This window comes from Micropterus dolomieu, linkage group LG14 (assembly GCF_021292245.1).
Source record: "Micropterus dolomieu isolate WLL.071019.BEF.003 ecotype Adirondacks linkage group LG14, ASM2129224v1, whole genome shotgun sequence".
In the NCBI taxonomy this organism is placed as follows: Eukaryota; Metazoa; Chordata; class Actinopteri; order Centrarchiformes; family Centrarchidae; genus Micropterus; species Micropterus dolomieu.
Genome location: NC_060163.1, coordinates 20,378,972 through 20,387,854, shown reverse-complemented (window position 1 = coordinate 20,387,854; position 8,883 = coordinate 20,378,972). Strand labels below are relative to the sequence as shown.

General features: G+C 39.5%; 1 long non-coding RNA gene across 1 annotated transcript; it reads left to right on the top strand.

Annotated features, from left to right (window-relative positions):
- Window positions 1-2,783: 2,783 nt before the first annotated feature.
- Window positions 2,784-5,123, top strand: LOC123983622. The gene is made up of 3 exons (XR_006828238.1): window positions 2,784-2,857; window positions 4,047-4,097; window positions 4,394-5,123. It is a non-coding gene; the product is annotated as an uncharacterized LOC123983622 (long non-coding RNA).
- The last annotated feature ends 3,760 nt before the right edge of the window (window positions 5,124-8,883 follow it).

The window sequence follows — 8,883 nt, the reverse complement described above, 5'->3', positions numbered from 1 at the left end:
GTATCAGCTGTTATCAATCATACAGTCGACGGTCCTGTCACGCACTGCACACGATAACAACCACTACGTTTTATGGTGTGCTGATGACTGTGTATAAGACGGTGGCAGGTGAAAGTGCGGCCTGTCATCTGTCCCCCAACACCGCACGCACAGATGCCATAATGAACATACCTACTGTAAGTTCTAAGTAAATTACATGATAAATTGGTTAGCTAGCTCACAACGATGTTTATCGGTTTGATCCTCTGACTTAAGGAGGCGTGACGGCATGACAGTTTTTTTTTTATTTTTTTTTTTTATTTGGCATGCTAGATATCTGGCAGACGTCGGTGATGTGTCAGGGAGCCGTTTTGATGTGTTGTTGAGTAGTTCACACACAACGACTGGCGGCCGCAGATCAACCGCTGATCACAGCCTGACGGTCGCCGAGCGGCAAATCGGGCTAAAAATCGTGTAGTGTGACCGAGGCTTAGGCTCCAGTAGCCTATACGTCTGCATTTTTCCAGGTAATCAAACTATCTCATTAGTTGGATGTATGCCCTCTGCAAGGCTGTGTGCAGCTGGACTATTTGTTTTATCAAATGCCACATCTGTCCCTCATGTTATTAGCAGCTCACAATTATTTGTTTTACCATGGTTCTGCAGCTCTGGACTGTGAAAAATTTAAGTTGCTGTAAAAGCTTATGTTTGATGATATTTGTCATTGTAATTTACTTGAAATGGCCTTGGCTGCGGACAGACATGTCCTGGTTTGTCTGTAGTGTCCGAGGGTTTTTGGAGTTTCAGTGGATCCAAAGATTACTATGGACCCGAGTACAGATAAGCTAGAGAGAGTGTAGTTGAAGTGTACTGTTTATTCTCTTCTCAAAATAATTGTAACTCAATTATTTGCTCAACCCCTCAGCCTGTTTTTATTTTCCATTTAACTCTTTTAACCCTGATTGTACACTGCACTGTAACTTTTATTATATTTTAATGTGTATTTTTTCACATTTATTTCCCTATGTTGCTTTTAAACTTTTTTATATTTCCCTTTTGCTTTTATGTTTTGTGTAAATCACTTTGAATTACCTTGGTGTTGAAATGTGCTATACAAATAAACTTGCCTTGCCTTGCCTTGCCCTGCCTTACCTTGAAATGTTTGATCTTTTATTGATGGAGTAATGAGGGTTTTTAAATCTGATAAATTAATTTATTTGTTATAATAACACTAGACATTTTCTTACTATGGGTATATTTTTTACATCTGATAAATGTCCTTGAATACATAATCAAATAAAGAGACAGTTATTTAACAATATGTTAAGGAGTAGTTACGTTTATACAGTCTTAGTACAGTTGCAACTGGCCCTTTGAGGGTAACTGTAATGCTGATGTGGCCCTTGGTGAAAATGAGTTTGACACCCCTGGTTTATTCAGAGCTGCTGCCATGCAGTGTAGCTTTATTATAACGTATTAGCCCATTTCTACTATGATTATTTTGCCTCTGAAAATGTCAGAGCAGAAACTCCTAATTGATTGTGTGTGCAAATGTCACATTTTGAAAGCATATAGGTTAATAGTTTGTGGGCTCAAGATGTCAACCTTTGTTCAGAACACACCATAAAATTAATTAGTAGCAGACAAATATATATACCAGACTCATTATAATATATATATTATAATGAGTGTATACATACACACACACACACACACACACACACACACACACACACACACACACACACACAGTTTGACATAATCAATGGCCAGTGGACAGTAAAAATGTATGTCGGGTAAGTTGACTGGCCAGTTCAAGCCATTGACAGTTGCTCTGTCCACATCAGAAGTCAGCTGTATCGCTGCCTACATCCTACGCTGTCTCCAAAGTTAACATTGTATCTGCTGGGTGTGTTAAGGCCTTTTCAGACTGGAAGACATTGACCTCATAGCTGGCTACAAACATGAAAAGCAAAGGCCATATTAGCAGGCCAGCAGTGACTGGGGGTGTCATAGTGGAAGAAAGAGGCAGCATTAGGTTTGCTATCGCAACACTATGACACACTTCAACTTTGGCCTTCAGTTATGCACAGAAGATACCCTGCTTGACCCAAAGCTTAATGTTATGTGTTGAATTGTAAGCTATTGCAGCTTACATATACATTTTCAACTAGCTACACATTTCCTGTATATTTTGCAGTAGGGGTTACTTGGAGAAATCAAGCAATATTGACCAGACAAACAATGTCCAGCAATGCAGCTCTGTGAGGCTGTGCATACACAGACACAGCAAAGCTTTTTAGCTAAATGCATACATCAGCATTCTTAATATGATTTCAATTCCATTGCAATTCAATTCATTCTGAATTTGGGACATGAAGATCTAAACTTCATGTCATAGTAGTTGAGCGCAGACACAAGAAACAAGGGATTTGGGCCCAAAAGAACACTAAGCAGAGCAGGTGCAGTTCTTTCTATATTTAATATTAAAATAAGAAGTTCACAGGATTATGTGGTGTAGAGGAAGGCAAAAGTAAAAACAGAGGTGAGCAGTCCAAATCAAAGTGAACAAAATCCAAACTGGTACAGGCAAGACTCCAAAGACCATAAATCCAAACACACAGGTGATAAGTTGGGACACTTGAAAACAGACAATGGAAAGACACTCACTTAAATATACAAGAGGGAGGTGATTAACAAGGCACAGGTGGAAACAATCAAGGTGGAGCAAACTGTCACACAGGTGTGAAAAACATCAGGGGAGGAAGTGAAGAGGTCTGAAAGGAGAGGAGAGGAATATACCAAAGTAAACCAAGAAATAAAGAATAACTGACACAATGACAAAACAATACAGATAATGGGAAAACAGGGAGACCAAGTAAGTAAGTAAAAACAGACACAAGAGGAAGGATTTAACAAAATAAAACACAAAACCATGACACTTCATAGATGTCGAGACATTTCGTTCAAAACCACAAACTAGAACGTCATGATGGTGCTACAGGAAAAGTCATGAGATAAGTCAAACAAACTGAATTTCATGGCAGTCTAGTATAATACTTGCTCAGATATTTCAGTGTGGACCAAAGTGGTTGATTAACCATCAGACTGACATCTTTATCCCTAGAACCATGTCTCCATGATGGCTAAAATGTAGACTATAATCCTGTGCTCCAATGTGTTTCATCTACTCTACGACATGATATAGTATTTGGATATTATACAATACATTTTCATGCACTCGTATTCTGCACAACTATACTATATAAAAAACCTAATCTGTGTGCAGCAAGCCCTCAGTCTGGTTCTTTCTGTTGCTGTCTTTCAGTTCCACTCTCCCTCTCAGGCACACTCATGATGAACTCTCATGCTGAATTGATTACAGCAGCTGTTTGATTGTTGGCCGTCCATCTGCTCCACCCTCTAAATTGTAACCCCTCCAAGAAACGGTGGCTGGCTACTTTCACATCCCCGTCCCCTTCTGCACCATTTCCATCAACAACCTTATTCAATTCCCCTGAAGCACAAGAAATCAAATTTGCACACAGTTCTAAGCTTTGCCCCTGTTGATTTTTTGTGCAGGACAAATTATGTTTGCTTTTCAGAGAATAATCTGAACCCAATTACTTTTTGTACTTGTGAGTGAAAAAAAATGACACAGTTAATGCTGAAAACACACTTTTCCTTTTTCTGATTCAAAACAGTTGCTTTCTTGGTTAGATTCAACAGTTTGGAACTCATTTGATGTCTTCTGTTTACTGTTGCCGTCTGCAATGTGCTATTTTTTTTCCAGCTGTTACACTATGTGTTTGGGTGAAGGATCACTGAGTTTAAAGAGATAACAGGGTGGGTGGTTTAAGTATAAAGTCAAAGCTGAGGTTTTGTATTTCAAAGCGTGTATAAACTAGTTAGGAAAATCCGCTTTCTGTATTTTTCTGTGCTATCCTGCAGATATTTAAATGTAACCTAACACCCATTATTCTTTGCTCTCAAATTTGTTTTTAAATCTTTTCATGTAGTCAGGTTGCCAGTAATTATCACCATCTCACTTCTTCTTATTCACACAGACCGATCTTTCAACAACAGGAAAATCTGACCTCCTGTGAGCTTCTTTGTAGGTAATAGCTTCAATGCATGTTTTCCTGTGTGTAATCTTATATTGTTCAGTAATGGGCTTGGCCTTTGCCTGCCTGCATCACACAAAAGAGAAGCTATGGCTTTGTTAAGTGAAAAGAAACAAGAGATGAAAAGAAGATACATTGCTCAAAGCTAGATTGGCATATGTCACATCTAAAAAAGCCTACTAAAACCCTCGCTTTCATAGGAGCGGCTGCTAATAGGTATTTGTCAGTCTCATCATTTAGAACGTGTCTATGAAAGGATTAATGCATGATTTCTGTGCTTCATGTTCCAGGTGGTCATGTGCGCTCCACCTGCTGTTTTCTGACATTGGATGACAGCCACGCACGCTGCACAATTACAGCTTGGAATCAGCATGGGCAGTATATTATATACGTCATTATTTTGTGGCTAGTGCAATGGGAATTCAACAAGGGAGTTCAAGTAACATGAAAGTAAATCTTAGTCTCACATAGTGGCACATTTATGTATTGCATCTTGATAAGGTATGTGTAACTTAAAATAGATAATGACACTTGGCTGTTAAGTCTTTCAATATTTAATGTATACATTTGAATACAACTGTGTCAGTGGAAATCATTCACTACAGAAATGTCAGGTCAGAGCTGTTGCCTAGTTTGCCTCTAAAATCTGTTTTGACATGCGTTTTCTAGCTATTTGGGCTACGTTTCCATACCAGTCAAATCAGTCCAAACTTAAAGGAACACACATTTTGGGAAATACTTTGATTGGGTTCTTTCATGTCTTTCATTCACCTACCAGTACTTTCCACTGGTTGCCTGGTGACTAGTTATTTTCTACACTTATTTTAACATTTTACCCAAGTTAGTTATTGAGATCCGGGACAAAAAACTGATCCATACTGCATATACTACATACAACATCCTGCTGCTGCCTGATTGTCTGACCGCTCGTGTTCCTTGCATTGTCTCAGTTTTATTTTGTCTTTCACATTATTTTGGTAAATACAGTTGGATACTAGTTACTAGTCAAGGCAAAATGACCCAAACTATGGCAATTACAACCCAAGTTGTAATAAAACTATCTTTTAAAATCCTATTTCATGCCAAGTCCCAGTCATCATCAGCTATCATCCTTACTATGCTTTAAATTAAAGAGCAAATGAAGGGGAACTTATCATTCTTACTATGTTGAAAATTAATGAGCCAAAGGAGGGAACTATAAGGATGTCTGAACTTAAGTCAGTGGTTAATCTTGTTAGCACAGTAGGCTACAATACAGTATGTGAGAACAGGTTGTGGGCAAGAGTGTTTCAGTGAGAGAAGAGTCTGTGTCATCTGTAACTCCATGCAACAGTAACAGTCAGTCATAGTCCACTCACTTGCACACTCCCTGGGGTGAAAACTCCTTAAAGAGAGAAAATTGGAAGGATAGCTATGACTGAGCTGCATAGCGGCTCCACCTCAAACAGCCCATTCCAAACTCAATTACCACACATCTGCACCCCTGCCGCCAGCCCTGGCAATCCCAGGAAACTCTGGGATGGTTGGCCAAAAAAAAGGAGCTTTATCTTTGGCTGCTCAAGTAGCAGAACACCTAAGGCTTTGAGTCAGTTGAGCACGGGGACTGAGACTGCAAATGAGGTATGTCACATCAGCATTTGCAGCTTTTCATAGCACTAAAATGTCAATTATCCAGGGAGAATAGAAAATATGCAAGCTTGATTTGAAAGGGAGATGCAGTTTAAGGATGGAAGCACAAGCCCAGCAGAACGGTGCAGAACCATGACATTTTCTCATCATGTAGGATGGGGAATGATCAAAGTAGTATGGCGTAAAATACTAGAATTTACTTGTTTTAGAGCAATTCCTTGTCACCCTATGGGCCTCAGACAGCAAACATGCAGCTCTGTTATTGGCAAATTTACAGGCTGAGACACCAGTGAAGATGCCATTTTGCTGGACTAATTTAGACCTTTCATGCCAAGAGAAACTGTGTCCATAAAATCCTTTCCATCTAACAGAATGGCTCTGTGATGGAGAAGCATTTTAATCAACTAGAGTTCTTTGTGTTAACCTGATAAAAAGCTGCTTGTACGGTTTCCCTTTCAAGAGGTGTCTTTGTGTGTCAACATTCCTTCATTAATACAGTCAACAAGTGTTTCGGCACAGGGGGGTGTCTTGTCTCCCATGAAAGTTGGAACATTATGATGCCAGCCAGGGCTTTGTTTAATTACCTCCTCTCTTTCTGCCCCATTGATTTACATTGTGAGCCCTTTAATTATACAATTCATCACCTTTTAAACATGAAAAACGGTGTAAAACGAATGCTAATTAAACCATGTCGAAAGGTTTTCTGCAAAGGCCCAGTAAATCAAGCAAATGGGCTTTGTGGACAGTGTGTATGTATGTATGTTGTTTCGTTGTAGTTTTTTGTTCTTTCTTCCATGTGTCGCCATCAATTCTACTTAATCCTCAGCAGCAAGCCGATGGAGGCTCAATGTCTTTGGAAGCAGGTGCCATGAATTAATTTTAATTCCTTTGCTTGCTGCGGCTTTTGTGTGTTTGTTTGTGTTTTGTTCTGTGTCATAATGAGAAGAAGTTAATAGGGAGAACACAGCTCATTCTCATCCAACATCAATGGAGAGGGAGAGTTGATGACTGCAAACGTTCTCTGATAATAGTAGTTAATGGATTCGCACCCCTTTGTTTTATTGCCATAGATTTGTGTTAACAATCATGCACATTTACCATCATTATTTTTTTGGTTCTATGTCTTCTTCATATTATATTAAAGTATAAGGGTGGCGATACTGCAGTTTTTTGTCAGCAAATGTCCCACAAAAAGACTAAAACCAGAAATGAATTGATACTGTCCTGCTGCTGTGAACACTCACTAGAGAATCCCATGTGTATTAATCCACAGCGGAAAGTAGTCCCCAATGACTGCACTTTTTACTCCTATATATAATATAATATTTGCTCAAAACTACAGTGTAACTTTCAGTCAGACAGAATTACACCCAGGCTACAGGTGTTTTAATACATCTCTTAGAATTTGTTTAAATTTAAAAAATGTAAAATAACATCTGCCTTATTCTTTAAACCTTTTTGAGAGCACTGCAAGAGAGTACTAAGTCTCTTTGACACCAATCAGTCACTCACACTACCATTAATATATATCTTTGCATTTATCTTGCATTTTACTTCCACAAAATGCATTGCCTGTGGAGGCCCTAATGAAATGCTGTCACTAATGCCCATACCTCAGACAGTGAGAAATACTTTGTCTCTCAAATTCATTCGCTGGTGCGAGGATGATGAAAGGTTGAGAGGGAGAACTCGCCTCCGCTGTTGGAAATGATGGCTCTTTCTCCTTCCTGATGCCTCGCACTGTCAACAGCTGTCACCAGTGTAGCGCACTGAAATAAAATAGTCACAGGAACAACAAACAGTGAAACTCATAACAACAACAGCTCATGCCATTTTGTTAAGGCACCTCGAAATGGAGGCTCCTGCATAAAGGGTAGATGTCTCCTCTTCAGCCCCAAGCTTTGACATTGAAAAGCAGAGGTCAGTTAGTTCAGCTGAGAGCATGTCTCAAAGTGAAATAGCCATCTTTATATTCTTTCTTTCCCATATAAAGACACATGATATACTTACGTACAGTGTATAAGGTATTGTTGGAAATGTGGTAAAAATGTAGTAAGATCTAAGCTCAGTGATGTGCTACTGTTTAGACAAAGTCAATCAAGTTGTTCAACCATTCCAAAAGGACTTACACACACTTCAATTTTAACCAGGCTACTGCAGTGTCATTTTAAAGTCTTTAATTTCTGCTAAGAAAAACAGAAGCCGACGGTGCTTTCGTATAACCTTGCCTGGTGTATAATCATTTTAGAAATTTCTCTTGTATTGTTATGTTGTGCAGCTCGTATCCAAAGGCAAGTCATCAGTGAATTAATTTGAGTAACTGGCGAAATATTTGGTGTCAGTGGAGAACTGGGGGCTTTCTAAATGTCACCTTCTCTATATTCCGGGGATGCTGAGGCTTTTTAAATGGCACTGCATTAATGATCTGCGATTAAATGCTCAATATCAAATAAAGGCTGCTCCAATTACAGTTTGTTCAGTTTGGCTGTTGTGTGGCCTTCAGTTTGCCTTCATGAAAAACAACTTATAAAGACACATGTCGCGGTGGCGCACGTTGGCAGCTGTGAAATTCTCCCAAGATGATATGTGCCATTTCCAGTGAACCCCTTGCTGGAACAAAGACTTCTTTTGTGTCTTTCCTCTCTCTTGATCCAACATCAGTGACCAAATTGAAATCCTCTCCTCTGTAGTGACCTGCAAATATCTGGGGATATGAGATAGGAGCGCTCACTGCCTTAAACAATGCCACAGAGTTAGGCTCTGATTCATTCTGAAAACGGATTAATTTCTCCACAAATTAACTGCTAATTCTTCTCTTATCTTTGCCCCAGACTCTCATTGAGTGAGTCGCCTTTCTCTCTTCTGCTCTCTGTTTCTCTCTTGTTCGTGGCTCTGACTTTGTGTGACTGGTTTTGGGCATGAGCTGTGACTGGCACTACCCTTTGGTAGTCTCTCCCATGAGTCTGTTCTGTACAGCTCAGAGACATGTCCCATATGTCCTCATTTCCTTTTCTGAAAGACGTCTGCGAGCTAATTTGCCCCCTGAGCTGCTTAAGCATTTAATGACAGTGACCAATTCAATTAGATGTGTGAAGTGCATGCCTGTCATACACCCACAAACGGGTACAATATACATAAATGTAGAACTCAG